Raw genomic sequence first — 15,772 nt, 5'->3', positions numbered from 1 at the left:
ATGTATCAAACCTATTATATTATATGGTTGTGAGATTTGGGGTAAAGCTTATTCAGATGACAGTTGCCCAGCAGAAATTACACAGAACCGTTTTTGTAAAAATGTTCTCGGTGTACATAGAAATTCAAGTAACATAGCTAGTAGAGCAGAGCTTGGAATGTACCCAATAGACATAGATATATCCATACGTACAGTTAAGTATTGGCTGCGCCTCAAACAGTTGGACTTCTCAACACATCCCTTACAAGTAGACGCTTTACTCTGTCAGCAATCTATACCGAATAACAGCCGTAAGAAATACTGGTTACAACACGTAAAGGAAATTCTAGACAATACTGGTTACTCTTACCTATGGAACTCTATGAATTCACAGCTAGACAATAAGCATATATGTACATCGTTAAGAAAAAGGTTAGAAGATATATATATCCAGACATTTTCTCATAGACTGTCCACAGATAATGGTAAGTTAAGATTTTTCAAGAAACTAAAGAAGGGATACTCAATGGAAACTTATTTAACGTTACTAGATAAATTCGAGGTCAGATCGGCAATGTGCAAACTTAGAATTAGCGCCCACCCCCTTGAAATTGAGAGAGGGCGGTACAAAAAGCTACCTGTGGGCGAAAGAACCTGTAACCATTGTATGGCAAAACCGGTGGAAGACGAAATACATTTTATTTCTAACTGCCTCTCTAACGATCAGGAAAGAAAGGAGTTATTTGAAGAGGCATGCAAATTCCACAAAAATTTCCAAACGCTTACCGACGAAAACAAAACTATAACGCTGTTAACGTCACATAACCCACGCATCATAGAAAAAGTGGGACACTTCGTCTTCCACTGCTTCCAGAAAAGAAGTCAAACCCTAAATACGTAGATTGTAGCTCTCAGCAGTCCATACCATTGATAGAATAGTCACTCGTTTACACTTGTCACCATTGTTATCTATACCAAAGTATTTCATTTTATACATGTTTATTATATTCTCTGTATGTTTCATGTTGCAATTAGCCCTCGGGCAAGAACTTGCAAATAAACTTCTTCTTATTATCATTAATAGGTTAGACCGGAAAGACAGACAGTCTGAGGCCTTAGTACAGTTCAACAATTGGAGCTGGAGATTTAGATAAAGACATGTAAATATAATGATATTATTTTAGTATTACTATCAGTAAGCATTTTCTTAATTATATAGTTATGATACAAGTCTGTGGATTATATGGTGGCATGCAATAATATCAAACTTCATATAAAAGAGAGTCTGTTGGCAACCTATTTAGATTTCGAGAAATTTGTTGGGCAAGCCGTCTTATTCATACATAATTCGAAACGAGGCAAGAACTCTTTTTGCGTTCGTGATTGCCTTCCTTTTAACGTAATATGTTGGGGGTTCTTCTGAATTCGCAGTAAATCGTTGTCTGGACGACCCTTAATGCAGATACACACAAAACTATGCTGATTTTTTATTTTGCAATCAAAGAAATTACAATTTTTTGTATGATTATCATATATTGTACAGTCTATTGGTCATTTTTCTACCATCAAATAAAATCTAATCTTTTGTTTCATTCTTTAATAATTTACATTTTGTTCCCCCTCCATTCTTTCCATCTTACTTTCACTTATTATAAGACTTCTGAGAAGTCTTAGATTCACATCAGAAGGGTCCACCAAAAGTGACTGAAAGCTCGTTGGAGCAAAGAAAGAAAATGAAGACTTCTTAGAAACTGACAGGTGCAGATCATGACGATAACCCTAAGGCTTGTGTCTAAAATAAATGCAGCTTTATCTCTGAAATTTGATCAGCAATTTGTAAATTTCACCACTAGTGCACAGGGGATGTTCAAAAGTCCTATCAGATAATGCTTTTAAATTACCTTGTTCTGATGACTTGTTTATTTATTTATTTATTCGTTCTGAGAGTAATTACAGGTGGCCAAGGTCGCCCAACTAGCCGAGGCTATCACAAAGGGCTAATGCCTTGAAAGATGGTTTGCCTCTCCCAGTGTGGTGATAGCAACCAGTAAACAGCATAACTGATTATAGAGAATAGAAAATGGCAATGTCAAAGCTTCAGCATAGGGTCCTGCTATATGTATCGATATCTGGTTACCCAAACCCCTGGTTAATAGCCCTGGGGTCAAGGATACTGCAAAAACTCCCATCCCTCATGGATCAGTTTGATACAGACAGTGGCAGCTGGGACAACTGACCACCACAAGATACAGTAATTACTGTAAATGCAGAAATGTTTGCAGTAGTTTTATGTTCACGGTTATTCGTGTTGGCCACTTCACCGAAAACTTAAAACCACCATGAACATTTTTCCATAACAGTATGTGTCTTTAGTGCTACAGTGAACTAGCGAACTTTGACCACAGCGAACACACCATTTTACCGCTACCCCAAAAGTTAATCCCTGCAAACTTACTAGTAAATGCATTTACAGTAGGCTGGCGAATATTTTATACAGCCATACTTTAGATACAGTTAAGGTCTCAGGTTTTGGACACATTTGTTGAGATTACATTCACAGGATTATTAAAAGATTGTAACAATGTTTGTGTCTATTTTGAATGTTTAGCCACCTTTTTTCTCTGAGTCCGTATCTTGACAGTCCATGTCATCCAAAGGATGTCATCTATAAAAAGTGCTTCCTGTGGCCTCAAAAGATATAATAAATATATACTTACTAAATAATGTAAACCTGAACTTTACTATGCATACATTATGCAAATGTGTAAGAATTTTTTTAATATTGAATTTGCCAATTAATTAATGGTAAATGTTGAATGTGTGTTTTCGGAGTTGTTTTGTTGATGATCAGACTGAATATGCCAGAGGTGATGACAGTTCTGTACTGGGAGATATGCCGGGTGCTTAATATAGCATGCTGTAATGTTGATACATCAACAAAAAACATCACAGAAGGGACTTTCCCTACTTTGCACAGGGGACCTTTTATTTATTTGTTTATTTGAAAGATCGGCATCAGTGAGTATTATGTACTAAACACTGCACTAGTCTTCCTGAAGTTATTAGAAACATGTAGGTATATGGCATAATCTCGAACCAGATCAACGGTGCGTAATGTATAGTATCAAACTTCCTGTAGGGTGCCCGTTTGACTGCCTTAGCCGGCTATACTCCTTGGCCAGCTTTGATTGCTTGGAGATTAATATGGCAAACATATTACATGGTTACTATTTACACCTTAACGTCACTTATGCCTACACATAAGTTACTAATACTTATAACTCCAAGCTCCTCCAAGCTATTAAATGAATGTCATTCTAGAGGCTGCAATAGCCAGGCTTGTATGCATAGTCACAGAAATACTGTTCTGTATGGTACATCGTATTACTAGCTATCAAAAGCTGAGTTAAAATTAGATGGACCTACCAGATTTGTACGTGAGACTTCGTAGTTTTATGTCCTGTCACCACTGGTTTCATGTTAGCGACGGCAACGGCTCCCGTCTGTTGTCATGGTAACGGATCCCATCTGTTGCCATGGTAACAGATCCAGATCTTCTCACTGGACAGTCTTCTGCTTCTTCTGTGGTTGGTGAAAGGAAGAGAAAGATAAAAATTCAGACTGCTTCACACAGCAATACGCTCCAATGCTCAGAATAGCCGGGTGGACTGATCCACTAAGATATATGGGGGTGAGTCCAATGCTGACCAGTTTGTTATGTTTGTCCTCTCACAACAGGTGTCTCCAGGACCCTTCCTTCCATCTCAGGAAGGAAATTTGCTGGGACAAAGAAAGATTCCAACTGTCCGTACAAAAAAAATGAATTTTGCGACATGAAGTTGTATTCAAGATGTATTTTTGTAAGCTTTTGAATATTATATTGACAGATTGAACAATGAATATTAACAGCATGTGCTCCCAAACAATAAATTGAATGGAAAAAAATTTAAAGCTGGTGACAGCCCTGTCCCCTTGATACAAATTTGCAAGCCTGGTAATGTGTGAACTGTCTTACAGTCTTAGGTAAGCTTCACTGACTTATTTAGTTACACCCTGATCATGACTAATGCTATCATTTCCGTGCAGGACAATCCAAAGGGATTGAGAAGCTTGTCTGCAAAGATGAAGTCTCATCTCTTAAATCCTCTTTCTTAGACAAACATAATAGTCGTGATGTAGTCTTTCAGGAATGAGGTCAACTTGAGCTGCCCAGTCAGCCATAATCTTGTTGACCTGTATCCTCTATTTGACGAATGTAATTATTGTGGCATCAAATGGACTAGTGGCTTAATAGCCTGCCAGTACCATCCAGGTAGTGGTTCATATTGTTCGCTTCTGCTATCTATCTGGAGGCCTGCACATTCAAACCGTTTGGTGGTGACGCCAGTGAATGAGTGAATCAAGGAATAGGTTCTGGAGCGAGCGATGACAACAGGCCTCCTGCAAGCAGACGGAGGGCTTGTCCGGTGTTGGAAAGCCCAATCGGCGCCCAAAATTTGGACGATTCCAGATGTTAAGATGGTCCAGGATCCCAGATGGAACAGCAGAGAAGCGATATATATATAGTGTATAATGAACACCGGAGCGAACTACTTTCCAGTTGGTACCCAGGCTTCTAGGTTAGTGGACACGAAATTGACAGGTCACAGGTGCTTACATTCCTGGCCAATACATTGTGTCCTTGGGAAAGGCAGTAACAATCATTGACAATCATCTAACTCCACCCGGGCGTAAATTGGGAAATCTGGCTTCAAAAGCAGATAGTGGGAGGAGAGGGATGGGCTTTGCCTCACAAAACCATAGGCCACCCAGGCGTTTGAAAATAAACAAACAAACCATGCCCTTTAGACATGTAACAGTCCACTGCCCCTATGACCTGAAAAATGCTATGAAACTACCTTTTATTTAATTTGTATGGAATAAGGTCAACATCTATTTTGGTCTGCAAGCCAGTTACAGGTGTCTCTATAATTTTGAGGACTTTATTCTAGTCAAAACCTTGTTGAACAGTTTTCTTTATTTGAAATGAAATAAAGGGCTATGAGCTTAAGTTTTTTTCCATCCCACTCATTGTTTGGGAGCTAATGTTGCCCACTCTTAAAATGTTAAGCCTGTCATTTTCATCAATTTCAGGTCATTAGTTTCAGATTTTCTGCTCAAATGGGTAAACTTTTTTTTCCATTCAAAAAGAAGCAAATGTCTGTCACAAAATGGAAGGATGAGTACAGCCCAGTGTGCTTATTAGCCAATTTTAAAGTCATTTGTATGCAATGAGGTCGGGCTCAGTCTGCAACTATGCAACAGGTGTCACACTCACAGTAAGTCAATTGGGAGCTGATAAGATTTCTTCCTCTTTTCTAAGAAACATCCATTATAGAATTACTCCTTACCCTCACTGACCTAGTCTCACAGATAAGAACTAGAGTCTGAGTAAATAGTTTAGAAAGTCCATCTATTTAGTGGTCTATGATTGGTCTGCCCAGGTCATGTGACCAGTTAAAGACATTAGTGTTGATTAAAGTAATCTTCAAATGCATGTTTGAATCTTCCCATGTCAGAGTCAATTAGATAGAATTGGCTTGTAAAAAAACTAATGCTTATACTGTTATAGGCACTAACGTAAAAGGTGGACTTCCTTTGCCTTTTTAGGTCATAGGGGCAGACTAGGTTGTTATCCACGGTGTCTTATTATGGGCACTGTATTTGAAGGCTGAGCCCATCCCTCCCTTTCACTGCCTTTTACCTCTCCAACAGTAGTCATGTATCCTGGATTTTTATGCCTGGGTGGAGTGAGGAAAGTATGTAACGCTAGTTCACCTTTATCCATGGGGTAACCTATATCCGTTGTTTTCAAAAGCAGGGTATTTAGGGCTATCATTCCAATTAAATGTGAGTTCAAACTGCTATATTTTAGAAATATTACAATTTGAAACCACCGTCCGTCCACCTTATAATGTATCCCTAAATGCGCTGTTTAAAAAAAAACGGATATAGGTTACCCCACGAATAAAGGTAAACAAGCGTTAAAACTTTTACACCTGGGTGGAGTGAGAATAGAGTGCAATCCCAAAGGCACAACATCGGTGGCATGTCACACAGGATTCGAACCCAGCACCCCCAGGTTCTGTTCTGAACACAAAAACTGTTATGCCAACAGCGCCAAATTGGGTTGTGCAGACTATATATTCCCATCACAAAGACATTGTATTACACCTGTGTCCATGTGACTATTGACCAGAAACTCCTGAAGAAACTGAAAAGTTTCTCCATTAGAAGTCAATCAGCCTGACCCACGCTGCCACTACACGCAAATTATCTTTGCTCGTGACAACGTTAGAGGTGGAATTGATTAGAACACGACTCTTCGCCCTGGTCTCTTTGGCAGATGTAATTCCATGGCTTAGTCATTAGAGGGCCAGCATGGGGGGGTTCTGATAACACTTAAGAAAGGGTCTGCATGGAGATATGCTGGCAAGATTTAGATAGATTTAGGATTACAGGTAACGGCTTAATGGTAAATTTAGAAAGACCAACAAATTTGGCTTAGCTTCCTGACGCATTCTGAAGGACTTGCTAACTCACTGTAAATTATGGGGACAAAAATGCTTTCCAAACAAACTTCTTTCAAAGTTAATCAAAACAGCTTTATCCTATGGGGCATGCATGTGAGGCCGACTCTCCAAGCAGAAGTTAGGCTCCGACTGTTTTTTGAGGTTTTTAGGCGTTTTCATCAGGCTTTCTGTATTGTACCGTTTTCTTTATGTCGTAATAGGCTGCGAGACATCAACAAAATGGTGCATTAAATAGAAAGCCCGATAAAAACAAGAGACCCCCATTGCAATGTGACTTGCGATAATAAAAGAAAGGATGAAAGCAACAGACATGGGACTGATTAGAAAAGTATTGATGACTTCTCACCCTTGGTATCTGTTTTCCAGACGTAACACCATGACCGAGTCATTAGTACAGGGGCTGTGGTAATTATTGATCCAATTGGAAGACGTACGACCCACTCCGGTAGGACCGATCAATATCAATGATAAATGAGAGTCAGACGCTGATACCCCAGAGATTGTGGGGATAATATAAATGATCTAGTGCAGCTCACACAAGGTCTGGAACACGAGTTCACATGTACTGGGCTACTTATACACTGTTACTCCAAGGAGGTTAAAGAAACTCCTTGGTAATACTCCATGCAGAGGAATGTAGGGTTCTGCCTATAATACTAGTAGACAGCACAAAAATCGATTGGCTTTCAATATACCTCTAGATATATTACCATTGGAACCTAAATGTACCATGATTATAGTTTAAACCATTTTCGTAACGTTATATCACCAAGGCCAGTTGAATAGGTCTTAGTGATTTATGCTACGACTTCCAAAGCCTGGAGCACCTGTTTGTATGTACTGGCAGGGGTACTTAAACACTGTTAGTCCAGGAGACAGGATTTTAAAGGGTTCCACCTAAAGCTCTTAAATCACACAGTACAGAAAACGATCGGCTGATAACTCTGCAAGCTCGCTCTCTCCTTCTCTCTCTCTCTCTCTCCTCTCTCTCTCCTCTTCTCTCTCTCTCCTCTCTCTCTCCTCTTCTCTCTCTCTCCTCTCTCTCTCCTCTCCTCTCTCTCTCTCCTTCTCTCTCTCCTCTCTCCTCTCTCCTCTCTCCTCTCTCTCTCTCTCTGAGATTGTGGCGATGTTAATGATCTAGAGCAGCTGACTCATGTCCTGGGACACCTGTTTGCATGTACTTAAACAACTTACTCCAGGGAGACAGGATTTTAAAGGGTTCCACCCAAAGCCTTTAAATCACACAGTATGGAAATCAAACAGCTGACAACTCTGCATGCTCTCTTTCTCTCTCTCAGACATAAAGAAACAAACTTTTCCTTAAAATCTGCAAAACTTTCCCAAGCTTTTATCACCTTTCCGACCAACAACAATCAATCTTCTTGCTTAAGTTGTCCAACCCCTTTATGTATGAAAATGTTGGACAATTCATCTTCTACTGCATACGGAAGAAGTCAAACCCATCAAATAGCTTAATAAGTAGAAATAGATTTAGTTTAGACGTTATTCCCTTTTGATTTATCTATGAATATCATTTCCCTTGTTTGCTAAGTATGTTAACACTACTACTTTACTCTGTATGCAATTAGCCCTCTGGCATGAATTTGCAATAAAGATTATTTTTATTAATGATTTAGAGCAGCTGACTTGTGTCCTGGGAAACTTGTTTGCATGTACTGGGACACTGGTACTCCGGGGAGACAGGATTTTAAGGGGTTCCACGTAAAGCCCTTAAATCACACAGACGGAAATCGACCGGCGGACAACTCTGCAAGCTCTCTCTCTGAGATAAAGAAACAAACTTTTCCTTAAAATCTGCAAAACTTTCCCAAGCTTTTATCACCTTAAACCAACCAACAAAAATCAATCTTCTTGCTTAAGTCATCCAACCCCTTAATATATGAAAATGTTGGACAATTCATCTTCTACTGCATACGGAAAAGAAGTCAAACCCATCAAATAGCTTAAGTAGAAATTGATTTAGTTTAGACGTTATTCCCTTTTGATTTATCTATGATTATCATTTCCCTTGTTTGTTAAGTATGTTAACACTACTACTTTACTCTGTATGCAATTAGCCCTCTGGCATGAATTTGCAATAAAGATTATTATTATTAATGCTCTAGAGCAGCTGACTTGTGTCCTGGGAAACTTGTTTGCATGTACTGGGACACTGTTACTCCGGGGAGACAGGATTTTAAGGGGTTCTACTTAAAGCCCTTAAATCATACAGTACGGTAATCGGCCAGCTGTCAAGTCTGCAAGCTCTCTCTCTCAGATATTGTGGCGATGTTAATGATCTATAACATATCACCCAAGGCCTAGGACACTTGTTCACATGTACTGGGCTACTTAAACACTGATACTCCATGGAACAGGATTTTACAGGTCTCCACCTAAAGCCCTTATCACTCTGCATTGAAATCAATCGGCTGTCAGGACTGCAAGCTCTTTGTCTGGTGATATTAATGATCCATGCCTGGGACACTTGTTCGCATGTACTAGGCTACTTAAACACTGTTACTCCAAGGGGAAGGATTTTACAGGGTTCAACTGAAAACCCTAATCACTCAGCACGGAAATCGATTGGCTGACAAGTCTGCAAGCTCTCTCTCTCTCTCTCTCTCTCTCTCTCTCAGAGATTGTGGAGATATTAATGATCTAGAGCATCTCACACAAAGCCTGGGACACTTGTTTGCATGTACTGGGCTACTAAAAACTCCATGCAGGGAAATTTAGGATGTGACAGGGTTCTGCATATAGCCCAAAATTGATCAACTGTCAATATATCTCTAGATATATACCATTGGAACTTAAATGTACCATGATAATCTATACCATTTTCGTCAGTAACGTTAGATAACCATAAGTCCAGTTGAATAGATCTTGGTGATTTATACTTGTAACAGCCCGGAAATCGATCGCCTGTCAAGTTTGCAAGCTCTCTCTCTCTCTCAGAGATTGTGATGATATTAATGATCCTTGCCTGGAACACCTGTTTGCATGTACTGGGCTACTTAAGCAGTCTATTACAGATACAGATACACCCGAACTCCTCCTGACGATAGAATATGCATGTTTTGTAATAAGAATGTCAGATGTATAGAAAATGAAATACCCTTTGTACTAGAGTGTTCTCTGTACAATGATATGCGTAATAGCCTTGTTAATGTTAAACGTGTTAAAGAGAAGTATACAAACATAACAAAGGTAGACATGTTTAAATATCTGATGACATCAACTAACTATGACATATTGGAAGAACTGTGTAAGTTCGTTTAGTCTTGTTTTAAGAGGAGGGACGAAGATTGTAGAAAATAGTTATAATAAGGATATATCATTGTTTATTTGTTGTCATTAACTTTATATCAAACTTAATGCATTTAGCCCCATTGGGGCATGAACATGCAATAAACATCATTGTCATTGTCATTGTCATTACTCCAGAGGGAAGGATTTTACAGGGTTCTACATAAAGCCCTTATCACTCGGCACGGAAATCGACCTTCTGTCTGCGCTGTAGACTAATAACATCTGTCATTTATGGTTTGCGCTTTCAAGATATGACTTAATATTGGTATATTCAAATCATATTAAGTTACCACTAAGTTTGTTATTGAGCTTGAGTGGTACAAACTCAATTGGCAGGAATAACATTTAGTTATGTACCAGTAATACCTTGTTCTCTTCTGCACTAATCTCCAAGCAGATCCTACGGTAGCATAAGATAGTATCAAAAGCTGGCAGAGGAGTGAAGCTGGCCTAGGACTGTGTTTCGCTACCGGTCACATGCACACTCCTAGGCCGGAGTTACTCCTCTGCCAGCTTTTGATACTATCTTATGCTGCCATAGGATCTGCTTGGAGATTATTCTGCACATCTGAAGAATAACAACAGACCATGCAGGCGACACATAAATCCTTTGTCGCGCATCCGCCCAAGATGAATTATTAATTCTTCGCTATCAATTTAATATCCGGGCTGTAAAGGACTCGTGGGGAAAAAGCACTTGATGAATGTCAAGAGCGATTATCTAATGTTGCCACCAACAGAAGGTGGGTTGCTACAACACACATGTATCAATAGCCTGGAATCCAGGCCTCGGCTGCAGGCATTGGGACTGGAACTACATGTATACACCCACATGCATAGAGCAGGTAGTCAATAGTTTTCAGGTACTGATGTTTGCTGATCTACTCTCAGCCAGTGCTTTTACCAAGGAGGTTTAAATTTGCTTTTACCATTTCCAGAAAGCAAAGCATCCATCAGGTCCATGTTGATATTATTCTTGGCTGGGTAGTGCTATGTAATTACTTCAGAGCATACAGTCAAACCTGTACAGCTAGGTGACCACCTTTACATTAGGAACCACTTGGCCATTGATATACAGTCAAACCTGTACTAGTGACCACTCGCAAATGTCTCAATACCAATTATCTAATGTTACCACCAACGGAAGATGGTCGCTAAACACTGGTGTATAAGTAGCCTGGAAACCAGGCTTCAGCTGCAGGCACTAGGATCCTGGAACTTACACATTTACATATATGAATTAGGAAGGAACTCAAATGTGTGTTTCGGGTTGCCCAAATGTTTTGCCCTTGGGAAAGACACCTATTTTCTTACTCAACTGAGGTGAAAATGAGCATCTAGCTTCGGTTAGGGACATCCCTCCAATAGGACATTAAACAGAGGTCCAGCATTTGAGGAGAAATGGGAATGTAAAAGAACCCACCACACTTACCAAAAAGAGTCAAGGTCTCATAGTTTAGAATACCCTTACATACCAAGATTGTCACATACCAAGATGACAAATAAATTGCTGAGGTATGGGCTCGTGGAACTCATGTCATTTCAACATGCTAACCATGTGCCATCAGACATTATTACCCTGGCAGGTCATGCACCAGAGCCGGGGACAATTAAGGGTATAAGTCATTAGTAGTCATCATTAGTTACATTCGTCTTTATACATCAGGATTCACGACAGCACATTGAGGCCGTTCTAGGGACAGTCATGTATACTACTTGCTAATAGAGAGTTACGATTCGAAAGTTTTATTGTCCTGTCTAATGTATTGTTTTCAACATTTGTACAAGTGACGGCGCTAAAATTAAGTTGACTACAACTTGAGTCTGACGCCACTTCGTCTTTGCCCTGTTATTACCCTATTATTATTTTCTTTCCTTCGTTTTACATGGAGGTAAAAACATACGACGAATGGAACCTGCTTCCAGACAATCATAGGCTGAGTTCTGAGAACTGATAAGCTTTTGATACCCCCATGGGGCACGGACGGTTCGTGCCTTACTCTTTCTAGATGTACATAGAATTTGTCGTTAAACGTAAAGTTTTCTCAACATTTTTAGACGTTGAGAAAACTTGACATCTTCCTCCATTGGTGGTCTACGTTTCCCGTTCTGTTCCTGGTAATGTTTACGTATACCAAAGTGGTATATAACCTCCTTGTGTGTACAATTTGACTGGCCGAAACTCAAGCCGACTGCGGCACGGACAAAAATGCCGACTGCTTTCATCACCGCATAAGTCGAATGCCGCGTAATATAACGCCGACAATCTCTACCTCAAACATGTGAATATAATATTCATGCCAGTGTTTAGTGATGCAGTAAACCGACATGATGAAAGTATCGTCACTTGCAACACGACAGCATAATACTATTAAATCGAAATTTATGGAAGACATAAATATTAAGGATGATAAAGGGCAAAATCGCGTGTACATGTCGCAGATCGTCTGCGTCCAAACAGTGGGTGGCCTTCGGACATGAAGTCAAACCCAACTTGTTTAGAAATAGCCAACACTAGTAGTATTAGAGTAGAATATTGTTCGTAACTGTCCATTGTCACTTGTATATCTACTATGTTTATACCATGTACTTGCAATTAGCTATCGGGCATGAACTTGCAAATAAACTTCTATAATATTTGGTCATTAATGTTAAAGTTAGTAGGATATAATGTCAGCAGTAGTGACTCCCAACACGTGGGTGTGGATCGTAAAATTCGCCAAAAAATGGAACAATTGGCCAGGATACTAGTAGTGAGTCCGCGGGAAGGTTTAAACTTAAACCTGAACCTGAACCGCAGAGGCTGTACTTGCCCCCGCGGTCAGGAGCTGGAAGGCGCACTGTCGCTCCTCCGCCTAGTACGGCCTCGCCCCCTTATCTATCAATTCTGTTCTTGAAGCTGTTCACAGTACAGTACAATGGTTCACAACATTAACAGGAAGTTCGTTCCATGCCTAATCAGTACCCTTGCTGCAAAGGACCTCTTTCGAACTTCCGAGTCGAATTTCCCCTTGAACCTTAACTAGATGAAACCGCCAGGCAATGAAACCCCGTCGTGGCCAAACTCCCCTGTCCCTGATAAATATTCTCCCTCAGTATGATAGCTAGTGTGGTTTATGTATGATCGAGACTGTTCCAACAACAGTCTGTCTATGCGCAGTTGGTAAGGTTCCGACAACAGAGACCATGGCTACGCACCTGTTCAGTGACTTGTACGGGTCACCACTCCAGTTCACCAGCCGCGAGGAAAACATGCGTTCAACCGTACCCCGTGTTCCAATAATGTAGCCAAGCCACTGTGAAGACTACAAGCTCGGGACGATTCCTTAAACAACGGAAGTGCAGAACACACTACTAGCGATCCCTCTAGGCGGTAAACGTGCGTTAAACCTTGACCAGTGTTCTAATAATATATCCAAGCCACTGTGAAGACTACAAGCCCGGGACGATTCCACGAAACACGGCAGTGCGGTTCAGAACACACTACTACTAGCGATCCCGCAAGGCGGTAAACGTGCCAACCTTGGCCAGTATTCCAATAATGTAGCCAAGCCACGTGCACCGTGAAGACGAATTGACTTGGGACGGTTCCCCGAAAAAACGACAGTGCGCTTCAACCGTCAGTACTAGTGTAGAAATTAGATCTCACAAAGAGGAAAACATGCGTTAGACCTTACCTTGTGTTCCAATAATGTAACCAAGCCACCGTGAAGACTACAAGCTTGGGATGGTTTCCCGAAAATCGGCAGTGCGGTTCAGAACACACAACTATAGCAATCCCGCAGAGAGGTATTTGAGTCAGTGCCAAGGTCTTTTAAGGTCCGGGCAATTCCGGTAGCCAGCGGCCTGAACGCTCCGAACACACAGTATTGCATGTACAGCTGCATGAGAATGTACGCAGGAGCAAGCCCTACAGTAGTAACTCCCACGCTCTATCGGTCGTGTTCGGAAGCACAATTGAGAACATGGTAGCCTCGGTAGCAGACTGCGTGGCAGGGGTCTTTTGGCATCAGGCTGATTACCTCAATGAAAAATTGAGGCATTATTTTGGATGTGTCTTTGCGGTTTATCAGAATTGGAAGTTACGGAAGCTTTTTTTTGTCGGATCACGCATACATGACTGTGCTGTTATCGATAACATTTTGTTGTTCTGTATGTAGCCTCGTAGTACTGTTGTCTATATAGCTAGTAGTTATTATTGGTTGCCATACATTGGACATTGTGCGATTGTTGAGCAATAAATTCCATTCATTCATTCACGTCGCAGCCTGCTGAAGAGGCTAACCCCAGTACCATAGTCTCTACCAGACTGACTACGCTGGCTGTTATAGGGAGAATAGTTTGCCAGGGGAGTTTTGCTACCAGAGGAGTTGGCCAGCCGCGGAAGGGAAACATGAACCATAGCGTGGACTGACTCCCCTGGACAATTTCCCGATTTTTATCCGGAACTCTATTCTAGCTACGACTCCGTAGGAAGGCCTGATGGAGGCTACTAGTACCGCGCGTAGAGAGGTGGGCGTGTCCTTCCTATGTCGTCACGGCGCGCGGCACATGTAGGACTTGTTCGCCACCACTGCACGATCGGTTCCGGTACAGTACAATGGAAATAAACGCACCACATGAAAGATGTGAAGGAGAAGGGCTAGCAACCCCTTCTTGTAAAAATATACCGTTAACCTGCTACTGAAACAGCAATGAAAGTTTTTGTCCTCTATGTCACACGCCATGTACATTTGTGTACAAGCCACAAGGTGAACAACAGCAACATTCAGCGATAGATGAACATAGACGAACAAAGTCACATAGACGAACAATAACAGGCTGAAAGTTAACTTTAATTTTGCCACAGCAAAAGCGATGATTTAAAGTTCCTTTCGCGGAGCCGCTGTGCTTTGGAGGCTACCTCTGGAGATGTGGGCGTGTCCTTCCTATGTCGTCACGGCGCGCGGCACATGTAGGATTTGTTCACCACCACTGCACGATCGGTTCCGGCACAGTACAGAGGAAAATAAACGCACTACATGAAAGATGTGCGGGGAAGAGTTGGCAAAAATATTCCCCTGCTACTGGAAAAGCAAGGAAACTTTTTGTCCTGCATATATGGTCCTATATGCCACTAGGCACTACATTTGTGTACAACTACAAGGTGGACAGCGACAACACTCAATGAAATATGTACATAAGTCAACGCGACCACGTTAGACGAACAAAAACAGGCTGCAAGTTTATTATTAATAGCTTCTGTCGCTTTTAGGTTTGCATCTTTTGCGTACATCCTTTTGTTTAGCCCTAAACATAGGGCTAAGACTAAACATATGGCTATGACGTTAACTATAAGCAAAAGATGCCCCCAGAGTCGCCACGGCTATTGAGCTAAACCACAATTTTCCAGTAAATCAAAGTTAGAGGTCAGGGATATGGAAGGAAATTGAATAACCGGATTTTGAAACGTAGCGTAACGTAACATGGCGCTTGCAGACACTGTGAATAGTACATAGGAAGTAGGTCCACTAATCTAAATTTATTTTTGATGAGGTAAGAACAGCTATATTCTAACAACAATAGTAGATATCAAGATGTGCGAACGTACGTTTAAATCTTCAATCATTATGCACACTGCATTAACTAGTATGTACTAAAGTGCTGTATTTAATTTCACACAAAAATGTTATAAGCGGCAATAGAATTTGAAGACGCCATTCATATGATCCAAATATCATATTTAGAATTCCTTCATACCCAGCTATCAATATTCTGTATATTAAAGTTATTTCTTAATTAATAATGATCATTAATGAGGAAACTAAGGAAGTCAAAATGCCAATTTAGCGAGGGAGGAAACCTTATACCTTATCATCAACAAAATGGCTTGTTTCAAAGTAAATGTATACAGACAGCCAAGTGTGTGA

Source organism: Branchiostoma floridae, chromosome 9 (genome assembly GCF_000003815.2).
Source record: "Branchiostoma floridae strain S238N-H82 chromosome 9, Bfl_VNyyK, whole genome shotgun sequence".
In the NCBI taxonomy this organism is placed as follows: domain Eukaryota; kingdom Metazoa; phylum Chordata; class Leptocardii; order Amphioxiformes; family Branchiostomatidae; genus Branchiostoma; species Branchiostoma floridae.
Note: the sequence above shows the minus strand (reverse complement) of the source record.